This window comes from Ambystoma mexicanum, chromosome 4p, assembly GCF_040938575.1.
Source record: "Ambystoma mexicanum isolate Mex_15411 chromosome 4p, UKY_AmexF1_1, whole genome shotgun sequence".
NCBI lineage: Eukaryota > Metazoa > Chordata > Amphibia > Caudata > Ambystomatidae > Ambystoma > Ambystoma mexicanum.
Genome location: NC_090927.1, coordinates 1,277,888,601 through 1,277,910,031, shown reverse-complemented (window position 1 = coordinate 1,277,910,031; position 21,431 = coordinate 1,277,888,601).

Genomic DNA, 21,431 nt, shown 5'->3' with positions numbered 1-21,431 from the left:
GTGGTGATAAACCTTTGGAAGACTTGTGATCTGGTTCAGGGTAGTAACACTCTGAGGGCCCGGAAGGGTGAATTCGTATCTAACAGAACCTTCTGCTGATCTTTAATGCAATGTGTTAGACAAAATTCAGATCCTAGAAAGAAGGACCCTGCTGTCCAGTTTATAAAAGGATTATGTTTCGTAAGCCATGGTAGACCTAGAATGATAGGGTGATGTGCTGCCCACATAATGTCTAGAGTTATGGTTTCTTGGTGGGATGAAATAGACATCAACAGAGGACCGGTATGATCCGTAATGGGTCCTGACGTCAAAGGGCTTCCATCCATGCTTTCCACTGGGCTTGACTCTGTTTTGCAGGAACGTGGAACACCGTGGGAGGCTGCCCAGTGATCGTCAACAAAGTTCCCGGCGGCTCCACAGTCAATCAGGACCGGGATATCTTGTAATATCCGATCCCTAAAGGATTAAGATACTTTTAATACCACCATGGTGGTATCAGAAAGACTGGAACAGGAAGATGAATGGAATATTTGTGAGGAACCCTGTTCTGATTTAGGATCCCGGACCGTGGTTCCCCTTACGGCCGGGCATTGGCGTTTCCCGATCGCCTTGGTGGGGTAATTGGACCTTCTTGCACGGTGTGTGTATTAGCACCGCAATACATACACAAACCAAGGGCTCGCCTTCGATTCCGTTCTTCAGGGGACCCCTGGTCGTAGCACCTAATTGCATATGTTCCTCAGTTGATGGTGCCTGTGGAGCGGTAGGGAGATTACATCTGATAATCTATCTGAAGTACCAGAGCGATGAATTCAGTCAGCGTAGTGGGACGTGGGACTCTGGATACTTCGTCTTTTAAATCCTCTGACAATCCTCTCCTAAAGATTGTTACCTGGGCATCATCCGACCAAGTGGTTTCACTGGCCATCTGTTTAAATTTGGTAATATATGCCAAAATGTCTAGATTACCTTGTTTTAAGTCAAGTAAGTGCTCTTGGGATGCCACTCGAATTTCCTGTCGGCCAAACATAGTACGGATGCTGTTGCAAAAGGCCGTATGAGAATCCAAAATAGGATTATTGTTGGTGATCAGGGGTGTAGCCCAGGCTAGTGCTGGCCCAGTCATCTGGGAAACCATGTAACCCACACGGTCCCGGTCTGTATGAAAAAAGGCACTCTTGAAGGCGAATTGTACGGTACAAGAGTCTAAGAATTCCTTAACCTTATGAGGATTCCCATTGAATTGACCCCCAGGAAGTGGTCCCGGTGGAACCTCTGAACAATGTGGGATACGGGAGGCAGCAGTCTGCTGTGCTAGCTGTTGTGCTACCTGTTGGGCTGCCTGTTGTGCTGCCTGTTGTTGGTTTTGTCTCAGAGCAGCATTCTCTTGCTGGAGTTGCTGAACCTCGGTGGTCAGTGATTGGACTGAAGCTATCAGCTGCTGGATCTGCTGTTGCTGTTGCAGATCCATTCTATGAGATTCTTAAGGTTTGTTCCAATAGAATAAGGCAGTGTATACTCTTTTTTGGGCGTTGTTAACTGAACTGTTATATTCAATCTCAACTTGTCTTTCGTAATTGGAACAGCCTTTGCAAATTGGAACAAAAATGAAGAATCTCCTATATGAAAGACAGATGGGCGGTAGAATCCTGGTCTGCTTGATGTTTGAAGTGAAGATCAAAAATGTAGCGTGTGTATACAGTTGTTTCCCAGCTGAATTAAGGAATCCCCTGGAAACCCCTCCGGAGCCCAGCTCAAATGATTGACCGCCGGAGGGATCACAGGGAAACCCTCACGGGGGAGAAAACCCTGCGAAGTGCTGCTGGGAAACATTGACTCTGCGAGACGGGCAGGAAGGGACTGAAGATCCGTCTCTACTCTCTGGTATTATTTATACTGATCCGGTACTGGATGGGATATTAGAGAGAAAGCATAAGGTTCAGAATAAGGAGGTAGTGTTAACTTAATAAAGATCAAATAGTAAAAGGTCTTGAAATTACCATATGAAGGAGTAGATCAGAGAAGTTTAGTTGTTGGGGGAAAAGTCCATGCGTGTTCAAGACAGCTGAGGAAATATCAGAACTGATTAAGAACAAGAACAATGTATGAAAGGTTAAAGGAATAAATGTTAGAGGGAAACAAGACCAGCTGCTTACATGACAGTAGTCAGCTGTTTAGTATAAAGAGACGGATTGATGCCTGGAACTTCCTTTCTGTATGTGAGGAACTGTTCTGCAATTTAGAATACAATGCTTCCTATTATAATGATGTTACTGCCAGTAAGGATTGGGTATGCAATATGCAGGTTACAAAGGGAAGCCGACCTGGATGGAAAACACGGGACGAGGCCGAATGCAGTTGTGGACAAAAGAGGCGTGGCTTGTTACTTTCGGTTTCCGATACCTCGTTCAGTTCTAATGTCGAGCTCTGTGAGCGAGTTGGAAAATAGGAATGAGGAGTAAGGAGGTGAGTAAGAGGCAAAAAATGGAAATGTTAGAAAATAGCGCGATAGAAGGATAGCAATGACTATACTCATGTAGCGTTTGTTTACTCCTATGAGAGTAGCAACGCGTCGATCTTCTGGGATTCCCGGCTGATATACCGGTAAAGAAGTGACCTCAGCGTCCTGCTTTGCTCTATGGGAAAAAATGACTAGACTGCTGCTAGTGATTTGGTCACAACCAGGCGCGGCCATGATGGAGTAATTACAATGTGGGTAATGCGTCTTTATGATCATTACAGTAGGCACCTTGGCTCGTGCGAGGTATTGTTCGACTTCATCTATCGTAACCTTAGCACAATTTGAATATTGTGTTTGATAATATTCCCGAAACATGTTGTTAATTTCGTCATGATTTATGGTTGTCAGCCCAATCGGGTCTCGTGCTCCCCCTTAATTAACCTGGATAAAAGCCAGCCTGGGCAGTCCACTTCGCCATATCTCCTAGCCTGCACCTTCTTTGTCATAAACTGGTTTTCTTGGTCAGCCCAGTCGCAAAACTTTGGTCGATTACCTTTGATTAAGCCCAGCAGCGCTCTGTCATTTGTTCTACTATACTCATCTTCTAGATCTTTTAGGTCGCCTTTGGTTTCCCTAAGTTCCTGTCTAGTGGACCGTAATATGCCAGATGGCGCAGCAATCATCGTACCACAGAACCAAACTTTAAATGTCTCCCATACTGTGGATACTCTGGTCACAGAGTTGTCATTTTCTGTGAAGAATGTTTCTATGTCAATTCTGAGTGTTTCCGCCAGGGAGGTGTCTAGTAATGCCGTCAGGGGCATTCTCCATGTGAATTTTGGTATAGGTGCGTTGCTCTGCCGTGTTTCAAGTGCTACGGGTGAGTGATCGGACCATGTACGTGGTAATATTGTGGTTCCGCACACTTCATCTCCCCAAGATTCAGACACTAGCCATAGGTCAATCCAAGAGTGGGTGTCATGCACTGTGGAGTAATATATATATTCTCTGGAGGTTGGGTGTTCTGTTCTCCAGATATCTACTAAACCGTATTGGGACATGATCTGTTGTATCATGTGGGAGGTCCTCGTTGTGTGTCTGTGTTTGGTGCTCGATCTGTGCAGGGATAGATCTAGTGTAGTATTGAAATCGACCCCCCAAACTATGGGGGCGTTAGGGGTCTGGCCTTAATGTAGAATGCTGGGTCGTCAACATTGGGACCATACATGTTTACTAGTATCAATGCTCTGTTGTTAATGGTGCCTAACACCACCACGTATCTGGCCTCATGGTCTATGTGTGTTGTTCCAACCCTAAAATCAATATTTGTGTATATTAATGTTCTCACTTCTCTCACTTTTGATGAGTAGTTAGTGTAGAATCTAGTCCTACCCCACTTAAGCGCCATTCGTTTATGTGATGTCTCCAGAGAGTGGGTTTCTTGAAGCATTACTATGATAGGTGCATGCCAATCTAGGTATGACTAAATCTTTCTCGTCTTAATCTGATTGTTCAGACCTCTCACATTCCATGAAATCAATTTAAGTTGAGGAGCCATACCATATTATCAGTTCCATCATCCATATGCAACCCATTGTTTCATCATCAGATTATCAATGAAAGTGACCTTAATTGCCACACCTTTGCCACTTAGTTTTCCAACCTTTCCTCCTCTAACTACAGGGCTATTAACGGCCCGAACTATTTGAACTTTGATCAAATGTGATCTCCCCAATACCATTCCTTCCCACCCCCCACCCTCACCATCAACCCCAACACGATGATGCAACTGTTCAAACCTTATGGGTAAACCCAGGGGGACAATGTTGGCAGCCTTCGCTTTCTGTCCAGCTCAACGCTACCCCATTCTTCTCAGTTTTGTTTGTTGCCATTGCTGTAGGTGGCCAAGGTGTTCCAGGTGAGTTATGTAGGCGTTCAACCTTTTCAATCGTTAACATCTTGTTGCCCCTCCTCGTTGTTACGTGGTATATTGGCCCCTGGAGGTGGCTGCCATGGTGGAATGGGTATGGATGGCTCCACGTAGGACATTACGTGCGCCGGGTCTTCGAAGAAATGGGCTCTGTCCCTGTGTTGAATTCTCAGTTTGGGCAGGTACATTAGTGAGTATGGGACCTTGCGGGCCCACTGGAGGCGTTTTACAGCATTGTAGGATCTTCTTTACGTTTGTACGCCAGCAGCAAAGTCTGGATAAATGTGTACACTATTGGATTCAAATTGTAGTGAGCCCCTTTCCCTCGCAAGTCTGAGTATTGTGTCTCTGCCCCGGTAGTTTAGCAGTCTTGCAATTATTGACCTCAGGGGGTAGGGGGCCTGCACAAGGGGGGGGGGGGGCAAGTGTTCAATGCGCCCTCTCAACAAGAAATTGCGGGGAATGTTCGGATGGGTCGAACAGATTCTTTAAGAGGTTCTCCATGTATAGTTCCATGGGGCCTTTGACTGAAGATTCAGGAATTCCCGTCACGCGGATATTGTTGCGTCGAGACCTCGCTTCCAAATCCTCACATTTATTCACCACTTTCTTCAGTTCTGTTTGGATGGTATTCAGTGTGCGATCGTGTTGTGAAATCGTGTCTTCATTCGTGCTTATTCGTGATTCAGCCTCCGTGATGCGTCAGCTTTCCGTTTCGATATTTGCTTTTAGAGATCCTATTGTACTAACAATATTGTCTAGTTTGACGTTAATGGCCATGAATCCGTTCTGCATAGTTTGGAGTAAGTGGTCATCCCTTGAGCATTCTTCCCCTTCTTGTATTTGTGGATTGCCAGGTTGCGGTGGGATTTTAGGGGTCAAGGGCCTTGGGCCAGTGAATGAGTCCATCAGGCCTTTCTTCTTGTTGGCCCCTTGGTCATGGTGGTAGTTGGTAGCACGGTAGGAAGGATCCCAAGCGTGTTGATTTTGTGTAACTATTTCTGACCACGATGATCCAGGTGTTCTAATATCCTCAAGCCGCTCCTCTAGGATGTGTGGACAATATATCCTCTCCGTATCTGTGATGTGGGGTCAGATCATGCTTTAGTTTGCGTCCGAGGCTGAGGGGGACTTCGCCGCCTCTCCCTGTTCTGGCGTGTCAATAATCCTGAGTTGGTTCCTTTACTAAGGCTGGCAATATTAATGCTGGTTTTGGCATCAATGTGTTGGCGGGGTCTCCTTATGCCTTTTTGGCCAGTGGTGCAGATTGTTTCAGGTTCTGCCAGAGGTGGGGCCGCGCTGCCCTGACAACATTGAGGTTGCTGTGATCTCTCTTGGCCCGTGTCTTTCAATGTGGGCTGCAGGTTCGTATTGTGATGCGCTTGGGTATGTGCTACATGCCGTACAGGCACTGTAGGTGGGTCAGCGTTGTAGGGTCGGGCTGTATGTTGGTTTGTATTCAGGTGGGGAATGCACTGGCTATAACTCCCCGGTCCGAGGTGTCCTTCTCTCTTTACCAGTGTGTTATTAGTATTAATTATAGCTTAGCTGGAGTGGTGAGGTGCACTATGCATATCTTGAGCTGGTTGCGTGGGCAATATCAGATACTGGGCCTCATTAGGACCCTGGCGGAGAGGGTTTTACGCCAGCGTAGTGCATGGCGTACCTCTCCGCCATACTACGAGTTCCCGTAGCGCCATGGAGGTTTTCTCCGCCTGGTTTTACCAGGCGGAGAAAACCATGGCGCTACGGGACCTCGTTGTTAATTACGCCACCGTATTTTACGGTGGCGTAATTAACTCCTTCCCCACTCCCATTATACCCTATGGGGCAAGAATGGGAATGGGGAAGGGCAGAATGGGGATTGGGGATTTACCGCTCCGCCGAGGTCGGAATGGGGCGGTAAATCCGCCAACCCCCATGGCGCTATCGACGGCTTTCCGCCGTGCTTCGCGGTGCATTTAGCACCGCGAAATCCGCCTGGGTCCTAATGAGGCCCACTGTCTTTAGTGATGCTGCGTTCCTTTGACCCCAGCAAGGGCACTGTACTCTGTATATGTCCTGGTGCTCACAGCGTAGTTGCAAGTTCGTGTTATGTCGCTCTCGGGCACGAGTTATGTGGCATCAGAGTAATAGAGACAGCTTGGTTCATAGAACGTTAGGCCTTATTGCGTTCATGACTTTACCCCTATTCCAGTCCGGGGCATGGGGGCCTGTACGGCAGATTCGCCCTTGTTGCAGTTTGTCTATGGGGAACTGAGGCTGTCTCTATCTCTGATCGCTTCGGACCAATGTGTCACCAGTGGGCATTTTTTGTTGTGGCATCAGTTGTACTGCGCCTTGCGGGTTGAGAGGGGGCAAGATATATCAATTATTTTACCTCGCCTTTGCCGCCGGGGAATGCTGGTTTGTGGGGTTTACATCGTAGTGGCGTAGATCAACGTGGTGCTTTGCTGTGTTTAATGTTTCCCCAATCTGCGACCGCAGCCTATGTTATGGCCTCGCAGGAATCATTCTCCCGTACCTCTGTTCCGAGGGTGAGTTTGTCCTCGGGGCCGCTGGATAGGGAAGTCCTCCTATCTTCACCATACGTTTACAGCCTCCCCGACGATCTGGTCAGGCTGGGGGACTGGTTGGTGGGAGCCGAGCCACCCGGCAGACAATCCTGTCCAGTGTTGATGTTGCTATTTGGCTGGCCAATTCGGGGGTACCAGTGTCCACGCGGGGGGGAGGACACCTCCTCCGCCTCCGCTCACTGCCAGCATTCGGAGGATAAGTTCTCCTGGGTCACAGTGCACTGCTTCTCACGACGAAGGCGCGAAGGCAAGGGAGGCTCGGGCCCCTGCCCCAGTAGCCTAGCGCGCGATCCTCTGGCAACGGGGAAGGCAATTCCAGCCGAAATATCCTTCGTTGTAGATGTCAGTTCCTCACCACTTTCGGAGGGGGGATATATCTCAGTTTCACGCACTCTGTTGTCTAGTTTGTTTCAGGCAGACGCATGCAGCAACGGATATAATTGGGAGGATTTATGGCTGGGAACCAGAGCTCCACGTTCAAGCGGACATCTTTTTGGCTGCTCAACAGCGCCCCCTAGCCAATGTTGTTTCTTTAAAAAGATGAGTAAAATAAGATTGTTTTAAATCTGGTGGAACACAACATTGTGCCAATGAGGCGTTAACTAGACTCTGTATGCCCCCCCATTCCCCGAGTGCATCTTCATGCCGCTTGGCCAAATAAGCTGGGATAGGATCATAGCTGAAGTTGTTAGGCTTAAGCTTGCCCAGTAGATTGATAATGTAATCAGTTTCCACAGGAGGGAACGTAAATTTAGGACATGAAGTTTCCATATGCACTTGAGAATTTATTTTCTCTGACGTAGGCGCAGGATCAATAGGTTGAATGTCGATACTGTCTCTAATGTTTTTTATTTTGTCCCAAAAAAAGATTGAACTCATTGGCCATTTGGGTTGAGGCTGGCAGGCTGACGTTAGTACATTCAGGATTAGTAGCATTTTTGATGGCCGAGAAGAGTGCTGACTTGAAGGTGCTGTCACGAAAAGACCATACAGGAATGACTCCCTTTGGTCTAAGTGGAGATTTCTGTGTACTTCCATGACCATTAGACTCCGTTCCAAGATGGTGCCCCTTTTGCCTGCATCTTTCGAGGCCTCTACTCCTCGACGTGAACACTTTGCCGCTTTTCGATAAGAGGATGCTCCGGACCCGGCTCGGTGCATCTCAACGCTAAGGATTCCTTAGCTCAGCGCTCCGGTAATTGAAATTACCCCTGTTTCGCTGTTTTCTCCTGGCTCTCTCCTCTCCTGGTTCCCAGTTTTCTCTGCCTTGTCTTGCTTTCGACTCCCGCTTCCGCTGCTTTGCGTCTTCTGCTTCCTGGGATTCTCCTTCCATCTTTCCTATGTGGATGTTTTCCTTCTGGCTTCCCTTGCTTGCTGTCTGGTAGCCTCCGTGCTCCTTGTTACCTTCCTGGGGGAATTTCCATCGCCTGACCTGAAAACATGCTTCTATTACCATCCGCTCCAGCGCTCATCAGGGTTTTTGCCCTTTGGGGCTTTTTTTCTCCTGAACTGGCGGTTGGCTTTGGCTGTCCCCCGATCCATGGTTTTCTCATTGGTCAGGGTGGCATCTGGAGATGCTCGCCCATTTTGCATGTGTCCGGGATAACTCCAAACTAAAAAAACTGCATCGGACCCTGGCTCTAAGTCACAGTTGAGAGTTAAGAACTCCTTTTCTGAAAGCTCTACGTGTCCTTCCGACTCTGAACACTGACAGATTGAGACGCCAACAGTCTCTTTCTAATATGGAGCCTATGCAAGTCAATGAAAGAGCTTGCTACTGAGGTTCAAGCCTTAAAAGCAGAAAATGCAGCACTTAAACAAATGGTTCTTACCCGGAATGTACTGTCACAGGAAAACCCTTATCTTGGTATAGTCCTAGACAAATATGAAGGATCCCCTAAGCGATTCCGTCATTTTCGGGATGCTTGTACCATTCACTTCACCCTCAAACCACTTTTTTATGTCTCAGGGCAAAAGTAGGTTTTCTGGTCTCACATTTGTCTGGTAACGCCTGTAAGGATATTTGGCGTGTTACAGCACAGAGTACAGCACTACTACACAGGTAGCAATTTTTCTTTGCAGCACCACCACAAGGGTGCGGTGCATTGCTATATGTGTTACCAGATTAACAAGGAAAGACAGGCCATTCAGTCAAAAACGATTTTAACATATAAGATGCAAATCTATTTTTACAGTTAAAAGCACACGTGCACATTCAAAAATGCACACTATTTTTCACCTGAAATGCCTATGGTGCGAGAGACACATTTTAAAATAATAACTAACATTACTTATAACTAACCTGACTAATGAAACATAATCCACTAATAAAAATGTGTCTCCACTGCAGAATTAGGCCTATTCTGAAAGTGAACTTTTAAACGCACATCCATTTTTTTTTCTCTGCTGCCCTGTCCACATAAATTCAGGAAGCAAAAGGGCTCGAAAGAACAGGAAATCAGTTGGTTACAAAGTATTACTATAAAAATGAGCCATTGTGTAGAGAAGGAGGAGATGGCATGATTGATTCTGATTGGAGCAGCGTCATAGCAAGTATCATGCTAGAGGGAGTGATCAGAGTTTTGCTGGGGGGAGTTGGAGGAGAGAGAAGGAATCAAGATTTGGCAGAGCTGGGAGAAGGACCTATTTTTCCTGGTTGGAGCATTCCTATCTGCAAAAGCTGAGAATTCCAGGCAATGACCCCGGTTTGAGAAGGAAAGGCGATCCTTTTTACTGGGGTTAATCTTCAAGGGAGCCACATTCAGAAAGAGAACAGCTAAAGAAAACTTGACTGAACAGATAAGGTAATTACATAAGTGTGAGAGCTGAGTGTACGAGACGAGAATGTTCAGTCAGAGTAGGAAAAGAGATTCCGATGCCTTAATCACACGTTAATGTTGCAAATTATGTTCTGTTCTCTGCCAGTTTTTTTTTTCAGTGTATTTCAGACAATGCTGTTAATGTGCTGTTTTAGTTATTTCTGTAAAGAGTGAGATCGTGTTTAGATGCAACTTTTATAATACAGAAAAATATTTGAAAGCAGACGGGTGGTGTGTCTTCTATTTACCAATACAGTGCTGATGAGGGGAGATTTTTAAACAATGCAATTGTCATTTTAAGACAGATGTGTGCATGATCATATTCAGTATGGAGAGTTGAGAGTGATTGTTTGTAGCATAGCTCGTTGGAGGTACATGAGCCAACGGGAAGAGGGACTCTCTGAACATAGTTCCCTACCGTATATAAGGTAGTGGAAATTACCACAAAATTACCACATATAGCTCTCTGTCGTAAATAAGTCAGTGAGATCGCCCATGGTGGCACACTAACACTAACACTGAAAATGTGGTATTCCTAAAATGTAGGTCTGAGGTCTCTCTAGTGATTACACGAAAAATCTAAGCAAAGATAAGGGATTCTGGACATTGGGGCCACAAATAAAACAAGGGAATTATGCTCACCAAAATACCACCAACCACGTATACCAAATATGCATTTCTGGGTGCTGAAATAATGCATGTCCACTGTATTATTGTTGCACATGGCCAAATCTGAATACAAAGAGTGATTATTGCTAAGTTATTTTTCGGCGGTAATAAAATACCGTCAGGCCCCAAATCTCCACAAAATACCCTACATATTTATGGTGCGTTGCAGGCCGGGAAAGTGATCATAGAGTACCTACTGGGCGTGGCAAGCGTGTCTCACACTGCCATTTGCACATTAAAGGGAACCCATTTTATAATAGCAGTGTGCCACTAAAAACGAATTTCAGAATGTCACAAAGGGAAACCACATTCTCAGATCTAGTGCAATATTTAGAGGCAAAGTTGTTTGCACATGGGAATTGGTCGTCGAATAGCACGTTAGAATGGAGTAACCGCATTCAGGGTGAGGTGCAGAAAGAAAAACTAGACAATATTTTTGCAGAAGGCAGCATAATTCAGGTCTGCCTTACAAGATTATTGAATGCAGCCGATAAAAGTGCAGCGAAAGACTGTTTAATACGGCTATGCGGCAAAATATGGTTTATTTTAAACAAGTCTCTGCGAATGCAAGAGAATGATACTCAGCTAATTAACAGGTTAAAGACTGAATTAGAGGGGGCAAGTAAAAATCAGGAAATGTTGAGAGCAGAATTGGATGTATGCCAAAAAGACATGCAATTAAAATGCAGAGACTTTGATACTCAGTTATCCAAAAGCAAGAAACAATTTGAAGACAGTGAGCAAGAATTGGCACACTTAAAAGCCTTAGTGGATCACATTAGGCAGGATAAAGATGAGGTTGTTTCAGAAATGCAGATTTTACAAAAAGAACATTGTGAAAAAGAAGGTGATCTCCAGAGTGCAGAACAAGAAATGATTAAAATGATTCAAGAAAGAGACAAGAGAAATAAAGAGTTCAATGAATGCCAAATGCAAATGTGCGACATGCAGGAGGTGATTAATAAAATGAATGGTGAAAACAACTATTTGCAAGATGAAGCCAACAGACTCCTTAAAAAGTGTAAGGACTTAGAACAGCAAATGTGCATTCCCAGGTCCCAGGAGAGGCGGCAGGGTACCACATTCAATGGAGTGGAGGTGAATACTAGCTCTGCCCAAAGAGCTAGTGCTCCAGTGACTGGGCCGGTGACTGAACTTGGTTGCAGCGCCCTTGGGGGATTTAATACTCCCATTGGGGGCGGCCACCAATCTCATACACCTGAAAACAGGAGTGAATCACAAAATAGTGCAGTTCCATGCATTGCAACAAGTAGCCCCATGAAAATAATGAAATCCATTAAAGCCCTGATCAAACCATTTAAAAAGGGAGGTGAATGCTGCATTGAGGATCACTTAGAAGCGGTGCATGACATTTTTAAAGCACTCCAGATACCTAAGGAACAGTACAGACAATATTTTCATTTAACTTTAGATGCCCCGACGGCCAGCATCATAAGGGGATTAAATGAACAGCAGAATATGACATGGCTGGAGTTTGAAAAAGAAATTAGGCGTCATTTTTCTCCTTTTCAGTCATTGCAGGAGGCAAAGAAAGTAGCGTACACAATTACTGCTGGACCTAATATATCACCTCGCCAATTTTTACAAGACTTAAAAAGAGCATTTTCTCGCTTTGATGTATCTTTTGACTCAAATTCCAATGAGTTTAAAACTGCATACTTCTATGGGCTACAGAAAGACATCATATCCCAATTGGTCCGTGAATTTGACCGTGACAAGTCCCTTGAATGGATTGTACATCAAAGCACAAAACTATATGAGGTACTCTATTGTCAGGGTAGAGAAAGTGATAAAATGAAAGATACTAGACCTAAATCTAAAGAACCCTCAGCCACAGTAATGGAAATCAGGTCAGCCAAAATGTCCCTTGAGTCTGCTCAAAGCCAAGGTAAAAATAATGTGACACCTGAACAAAGGGGTAATCAACAAAGATCGCCATTTCCTGTACCAATGTTCCAATCACATGATCCTAGTAATAGAGAGAGCTACATCAGCCCTAGGTATTTAGGGGACAGACCCCGGGTAGGATACCGGCCTGATATGGCAGGTATGAACAATAACCAGAGACAAAATCAAGATCAAAGAAATGATGGTCCCTACCAGTCATTGGGGACACAGAGCAGATTTGATCCCAGCACCATGATATATGGTAATCAGGATAGGCCCCGATATGTGGATCGATTTACTGATAATGGAAATCAACATAGGGGCCAGTACCCACAATCTGAGAGACAGGACATGAGGCAAAACGTGAACTACAGTCCACGCCAGTACAATGATTCCCCACCAGGGGACTATAATCAAAGGATGGGTGCAACCCGCTCCCCTCCACAAATGAATCAAGAGTTCAGAAACCATCCCAACCGACATCAATCACCTGAGAGGTATCAGAATAGATAAAATCAGGGGGAAAACAATCAATATCGACCTAGGCCACAGAAAGAGGATCCTAGAGAGATGGAAAGGTTCCAGTGCCTTAAGGCCCAAGTGAAAATGTTAGCTGAGCAAATAGGAAAGCTCTATGCAGCGCAAAAACAACCTTCCAAAGAGGGGGCTGATGGCCATAGCAATGACCGGGGGGCTTCCGAAAAGTGACTAAGTACTCATGATAACTGCAGTGCCAAAATGACAGATTGCTCTGATATAATTTTGCATAACGACTCTAAGATGCTGAATGGATTAAAAATGAAAGTACCAGTAAATGAATTTGTGACAGAAAGTGCAAATACTTCTAAAAAAGAGGTACGGTTTAACTTAGAGCTAAATAAAACAGTAAAGATTTGCACAAATGAAAAAGAAACATTAGGAATTCCAAAAGAACAAAGGGACAGATTTAAGAAAAATGATTCATGCATGGGGAATACCAGTGAACAGGGAGTAAGTGGGGATGCTATAGCTCCTTCCCTGGGCAAGCTAAACAATGACCAAACACAGACAGAAAAAGGAAATACTCACAAGGAGGGTACAAGTCAATCACCTGAAGAATTCTTTGAGCCACATATTTTTGAAGAGGCTGAAAGGGCTGGTATCACACTAAATGATCACAAATGCACAGAATTAAAAAATGACAAATTGCTGAATGATGTTGTTACACATGTTCAGTTGGAGGATTGTAATGTGGTCTCTGATGTTACCCAGATGGATGGGCGAACAGTGGCCACACTCCAAAAAACCTCTGAACATGGAGAAATGAATAAAACCTCTCGCGCAGAAATGGGTAAAAAGGAGGGAAAAATGTCTTTCCATTTACCAATGTGCTTAGCCAAGACCTGAGAAAGGTGAGCCCTGAAATCAGTAAGAATTCACATTTCTTATGTGTATTAGAGGAAGTTGAGGACAGATATTATGCACCCATCACTGTAGAAGAAAAATGCCACACCTTTGCTATGATTGACACTGGCGCACAGGCCACAATTATGTCCAAGGAGCTGGTAAAGAGTATCAATGAAGGGAGACCTCCACAGAGTCAGATCACAGTGAAGGAAAATCAAGGCCCAGTGCATAACTTTAATGGGGAGGAGGTGCCCATCATAGGTGTAACTGAGGTTGACATAAAAATAGGAAAGCACAGAATGAAACAAGAGGTATTGATCACATCTATTTGTGAAATTCCATTTCTGATGGGGACAGATTGCCTGAAAAGATTGTCTCCTCTCATAGATGGGGTGAATGGAGTGCTGTGGTCCTTAACCAAAAAACCATTGAGGCCTAAGAAACTAAAATCACAAAACAGCAATATAAATGAATGTCACACCGTTGCCAAAACAAATGATGCTGTGGAGGTATATCTCCAGAATAGCTGCATACCTAGTGTCACTGTCATATTAATGTGTCAAGACAAAATGCAGAGCGACAATGAAAAACTACCTGTACAAATATACTTGGACCCAAGGAAAGATTGGCAGACTGCCATAGATGAGCACACATTATGTTTTTATCTAAAAGAGAAAACATGCAAACAGAATATTGCTCCTAAAACAGATTCAGAAAAACACATTACCACTCTGGCAGAAATACACATGGAAGATGAGCAACCATGGGTTCATGTTGGTATAAATGATTATTTTAAAACAATAAAAGCCACTTTAGCGCTTGAACATGAAAGGAGTTTCATTAATGAGAAATTGTTGCAAAAAATAATGGAAAGGGAAGAAATCCCGAGATTTAGGATTAAAAACCAATATGTTTCTGGCTTGGACAGTCCAGACTTTGAAAACCGAATTGCAGGCAGATGCATGCTTAAAATTAGCATTGGGCAGAAAACAATTTACCATAATGTATGGATAGTGAGTGGAGCACAAAATGAATTTTACATGGGAAATGACATCATGCACAGAATGTGTATGGTGTTAGATTTCCATAATCAAAAAATATGGTCACGCCTAGGTGGTCCGGCACCTGAGTTTGAAGACAAAAGAAGGGCTTATCATTGTGCACAACTGGTTCCTTATGCAATCGAATTACAAATGAGGAAAAATACTATTATTCCTGCATTTACAAAACAGTTTGCAATAACACTGAAATGCAAAAATGGACAGCAGATGAAGGGCTCTGATGCATTTGTATGCCTGAATGAATCCATAAAACAGCAAGGCCTGGATTGTGAATACATTCCATTGGTAGACATTGGTGAGGGATCTGTAAAAATCATGGTAAATAATAAAGGTTGTCAGGATATTCATTTAGAGGAAAACTCCCCATTAGGAATGGCCATACAAAAATCGCATTATACGGCAGATTTAAATAACATGGTGATTGGGAATATTCCTGAAAAATATGTAGATGCCAAGGGCGAGTTGCCAGAACACCTGGACTCTCAGCCCAAAGGAATATTTAAAATTCATTCTGTGTATCCTTATGATTCAAATGAGACAGTGTGCTGCCATCAAGAGGATTGCATAATATTTAATTTAAATGAAAATGAAACAGAAAATCAGCCCATTGAAGTGGAAGCTGATATGCCAAAATATTTAAAAGTGGCAGCTTTACAAAAAGACACAGCCACACAGTTAGAGGAAAGCGCCGAGATTCCCTTACCAGAAGATTTTCCAGAATTTTCCAAAATGGTAGAAGAGCAGATCTCCTTAGCGGATGCATGTGAAAGCAATGAAGAGAGGGACAATCTGAGGGAGATATTTATGGAGTTTAAGGATGTATTTGCAAAAGATGCTTATGATTGTGGTTTAACTGATTTACATGTGGCCACACTACCAGAAGGGTGTAGCAGAAATCCAGTGTTTGTGCGCCAGTATAGACTACCGCTGGCATGTTTAGAATCATTGGCAGAGATTATTAAAAATTTGGAATCGCGGGGAATCATCAGGCCCATTCATAGCACATCCAATACACCTATTTTAGGTGTGTTGAAGCCAAATGGTCAATGGCGGCTGTGTGCAGACTTGAGAGAGTTAAATAAAAGAGTACCAATATCTAGATGGCCACTGCCATTCATTGATCAGGGCCTAGCTCAGGTACATGGTTCAAATGTATTTACCACATTAGATCTCACCTCTGGATATTGGTGCTTGCCATTGGCAGAGGAGATACAACATTTATTTTCTTTTACATTTGACAGGACTCAATATGCCTGGCTTAGAACTCTGTTCGGGTACATCAATAGTGGGAGTGAATTTGGCATATTTTTGAGAAAGGCCATGCCGGATGCAGCGGAAAGAGGAACAATAGTTTATGTGGACGATGTCCTGATAAAAAATGAAAGCCTGAAAAGCCATTTTGATGAAATAAGACATGTACTTGGCCAATTGCAGAAAGCAGGCGCCAAAGTATCTTTGCAAAAAGCACAATGGTGCAAGAAAAAAGTGAACTTTCTAGGACATGAAGTGACTGAACATGGGCTAAATCCACAAAAGAAGAAAATAGAGGCCATACAAAGATTAAAAGATCCTAAAAATGTGAAAGGAGTAAAAAGTTTATTAGGGATGACAGGCTATAACAGAAAGTTCATTGAAAATTATGCAGAAATCACTCAACCATTGACTAAACTGCTTAAACTGAATACTCCCTGGAAATGGGAAAAGGGGCAGTCTGATGCAGTGGCTAAATTAAAGGAATGTCTTGTAAAGGCACCATGTTTAGCATACCCCATAAAGGACAGGGATTTCTTTATAGAAATAGGTTTTTCTGAACATTGTATGTCAGCAGTGTTATCACAAAAACACGATTTGAATCACAAAACCATTGCATATGCAAGTAAGGCATTTTCCCAAGTTGAAATGAAATTTAATGAATGTGAAAAGGCCCTATTAACCACTGTGTGGGCGTTACAACATTTCCGCCCCATTGTTCAGGGAGAAAAGGTAATTATTGAAACAAATCATCAACCTTTGCAATTTTTAGAGAGTAAAAGAATTAGATCAGGTAATCTAGCGCAATCCAGAATCACTTCATGGACGCTGGCATTACAAGGTTTTCCCGTAGAAGTGAGATATGGACAAAATAAAAAGAACCCAATTGCTCAAGGGTTAGCTGACTTACATGACTGTGCAGCTGAACAAATACCAAATGAAATGGAAGTAGAAACTAGTTTGCAGGAATTTGAACAATCACCACACAAAGCTTTTGATGAAAAAACATGCAAGGATTTGCCAACTGTATATGTGGATGGTTGTGCTTTTCACATTGAAAATGACAGTAATAAACAGTTAGTGGCAGGAATAGGAAATGTCTGGTTGAAATGTGAAGGTGTCCCCAGTATAGGGATGAGGATTGGAGATAGGAGCAGTCAGGTGGCGGAATTGGCAGCCATTTATAAAGCAATTGCTACTGCAGTTGATAAAAAGTTCAGTGAAATTGTCCTGGTGACTGATTCTGACTATGCACGGAATAGCTTTGTGGAGTATTTGCCTGGTTGGAAAGCAAGAGGCATGGTTACATATAACAAAAAGCCACTTAAGCATGGAAAAATGATACAAGCCATAGACAAATTGGTGTCAGAGAATGAGTTAACAATATACTGGAGAAAAATTCGTGGGCATTTAAAAACACCAGGAGAGGATAAGGAGGGAAATGATAAGGCAGACCACCTGGCTAAGATTGGGGCTGTGATGGGAGAATTGCTACCTATTGATTATTTAATGGGTGAAATACAAATTGATGCAGTCACACGTTCTAAAGCACCAAAGGAGGTAGATCAACCGGTGGTGCAGTGGAGTCATGACACGCCAGACCAAGATTTGATTGAGGCACAAAAGAATGATCAAATTTTGGGAATCTATTATAATCATTTGATAGACCCCGAACAAAATCCTTTAACAGAAAATGATTGTATGGGAAAAGAAGAGTTGAGGGTGTTATTAAAGAACAAAACACGAATTAGATTACAGGATGGACTCATGATTAGAGAGTCCATAATAGGACAAATACAGTGGGTAGTACCCCTTTCATTCAGAGGACTAATGCTACACCATGCACATGATGACATAACCGCAGGCCATAGAGGTTCACAAAAAACATTAGAAATACTAAAAGATTATGCTTACTGGCCACATATGTCCCAAGATGTGGAATTATATACTAGAGGATGTCTAGTATGCGCCCAATTTAAACCTGCTTCACCAATGCATAGAGCACCATTGATGAAAAGAGGCCTAACTCTCCCATGGTCAGATTTGCAAATAGACTATGTAGGTCCTTTAAAAAGGTCGAGCAGGGGACACCGTTATATTTTGAGTGTGGTATGTTTGATGTCGAAGTGGATTGAATGCATTCCTGCACCAGATTGTAGTGCGCAAACAGCAGCCACATTGCTGGTGAACCATGTGTTCTCAAGGTTTGGGTTGCCACAAAGAATTGAGTCAGACAGAGGAAGTCATTTCACAAGTACTCTAATGAGTAAGGTATGGCAAATACTAGGTGTGAAAAGGAAACTACATATCGCATATCGGGCGGCGTCTTCAGGTACAGTTGAAAGAAGCAATAGGTCTGTTGTGGATATTTTAAAGAAATTTGTGGCAGAAGCAGGTTCCAGCTGGGATTTGCGTTTACCATTGGTTTTGATGGCAATCAGGTCGACTCCTGCCAAAGCAACAGGTGTTAGCCCCCATGAGGTCTTAACAGGTAGGAAAATGGTGTTACCACAACACCTACTATACAGAACACATGAGCAAACCCTTGTGAGTGCATCCACAGTTCATGAATATATTGATGAACTGAGGAGGCATTTGCAACATGCATTTGCTTTTGTGCAGAGAAATCTGGAAAGAGCTGCTGACAGTGCAAAATCGTATTATGATAAAAAGACATCAGTAAAGGAATACAGTGTAGGGGATCAGGTATACAAGTTTCATTTTGGAAAAAGTAAACAGAAAAATTCTAAATTTCTAGCAGCCTGGCAGGGGCCATTTCGAATTATAGATAAGGTCTCTCCTGTAGTGTATAAAATTTTGAAAAATGAAGGTGAAACAGCAATAGAGCAGTTTGTCCATGTAAATCAAATCAAACCATGCCATCCCAGACATGAGATCAGGCAGCTTGAGCATGTAGAAACAGATAAAGTCCCTTGAACACAAAAAGAGAAAATAAATGGGTGTAATCAGGAGGCAGTGACAAAGGAGTTAAAAAAGTTGATTGTTATGATGGCACATAAACACTGTAGTATATGTAAAAATATATAATATAAAATAAATAAATAAATAAATAAATGCACATATAACGGAAGCTCATGGTTGGTGTGCAGAGAGAAAATGTATTAAATATTGAATGCTGTTTATGTGTGCTTGTTATATTTTTACCAAGCATGTTTTATTTTTGGCAAAAGGGTGAAGTTAGTATTGTGCTATGTACTTAATTTGTTTATTTTCTATTTAATTTAGAAAATTAACATTATTTGGTCGGAGGTTCCGGGATCAGAGGCCATGGGAGACGATGGAGTCCTGGAGTCCCCTGGATGAAGACCAAAAGATGCCTGCCTCCAGGTGGAGGTGAAGACAAGATAACCAGAATGCTAAAAAAGATGACTCCTATGGATCTAAGATTGCCAAGATGAAAGTGTACTCGAATGAACCAAATAACATCGCTGGTCGGGACATATCAGAGACAGACAAGAGTGCTGACATATGGAGTTCCACGTATTTATTATTTTAATTATTTATTTTAATTTATTATATTAATTATTTGTTTTGGTTAGTTGTTTTATTTCATTGTTTTTAATTGACTTGAAAAATATAAACTTAAAGTAATGCCACTTCCACTGAGAAGGCAAATGTAGAACATTTTGTAAACTAATGAACTCAGATGAATACTGTATTGATTGCAACTTTTTCATTGATGCACATGGATATTCATTTTATTGGATTGCTATATTGTGAAAAGAAGAAAAAGAACAAATTGTTTTTAGGAATTGGCTTGGATCGTAGCCAGATTCTAAAAACAAAAGGAGGGTATGTAAGGATATTTGGCGTGTTACAGCACAGAGTACAGCATTACTGCACAGGTAGCAATTTTTCTTTGCAGCACCACCACAAGGGTGCGGTGCATTGCTATATGTGTTACCAGATTAACAAGGAAAGACAGGCCATTCAGTCAAAAACGATTTTAACATATAAGATGCAAATCTATTTTTACAGTTAAAAGCACACGTGCACATTCAAAAATGCACACTATTTTTCACCTGAAATGCCTATGGTGCGAGAGACACATTTGAAAATAATAACTAACATTACTTATAACTAACCTGACTAATGAAACATAATCCACTAATAAAAATGTATCTCCACTGCAGAATTAGGCCTATTCTGAAAGTGAACTTTTAAACGCACATCCATTTTTTTTTCTCTGCTGCCCTGTCCACATAAATTCAGGAAGCAAAAGGGCTCGAAAGAACAGGAAATCAGTTGGTTACAAAGTATTACTATAAAAATGAGCCATTGTGTAGAGAAGGAGGAGATGGCATGATTGATTCTGATTGGAGCAGCGTCATAGCAAGTATCATGCTAGAGGGAGTGATCAGAGTTTTGCTGGGGGGAGTTGGAGGAGAGAGAAGGAATCAAGATTTGGCAGAGCTGGGAGAAGGACCTATTTTTCCTGGTTGGAGCATTCCTATCTGCAAAAACTGAGAATTCCAGGCAATGACCCCGGTTTGAGAAGGAAAGGCGATCCTTTTTACTGGGGTTAATCTTCAAGGGAGCCACATTCAGAAAGAGAACAGCTAAAGAAAACTTGACTGAACAGATAAGGTAATTACATAAGTGTGAGAGCTGAGTGTACGAGACGAGAATGTTCAGTCAGAGTAGGAAAAGAGATTCCGATGCCTTAATCACACGTTAATGTTGCAAATTATGTTCTGTTCTCTGCCAGTTTTTTTTTTCAGTGTATTTCAGATAATGCTGTTAATGTGCTGTTTTAGTTATTTCTGTAAAGAGTGAGATCGTGTTTAAATGCAACTTTTATAATACAGAAAAATATTTGAAAGCAGACGGGTGGTGTGTCTTCTATTTACCAATACAGTGCTGATGAGGGGAGATTTTTAAACAATGCAATTGTCATTTTAAGACAGATGTGTGCATGATCATATTCAGTATGGAGAGTTGAGAGTGATTGTTTGTAGCATAGCTCGTTGGAGGTACATGAGCCAACGGGAAGAGGGACTCTCTGAACATAGTTCCCTACCGTATATAAGGTAGTGGAAATTACCACAAAATTACCACATATAGCTCTCTGTCGTAAATAAGTCAGTGAGATCGCCCATGGTGGCACACTAACACTAACACTGAAAATGTGGTATTCCTAAAATGTAGGTCTGAGGTCTCTCTAGTGATTACACGAAAAATCTAAGCAAAGATAAGGGATTCTGGACATTGGGGCCACAAATAAAACAAGGGAATTATGCTCACCAAAATACCACCAACCACGCATACCAACCACGTATACCAAATATGCATGTCTGGGTGCTGAAATAATGCATGACCACTGTATTATTGTTGCACATGGCCAAATCT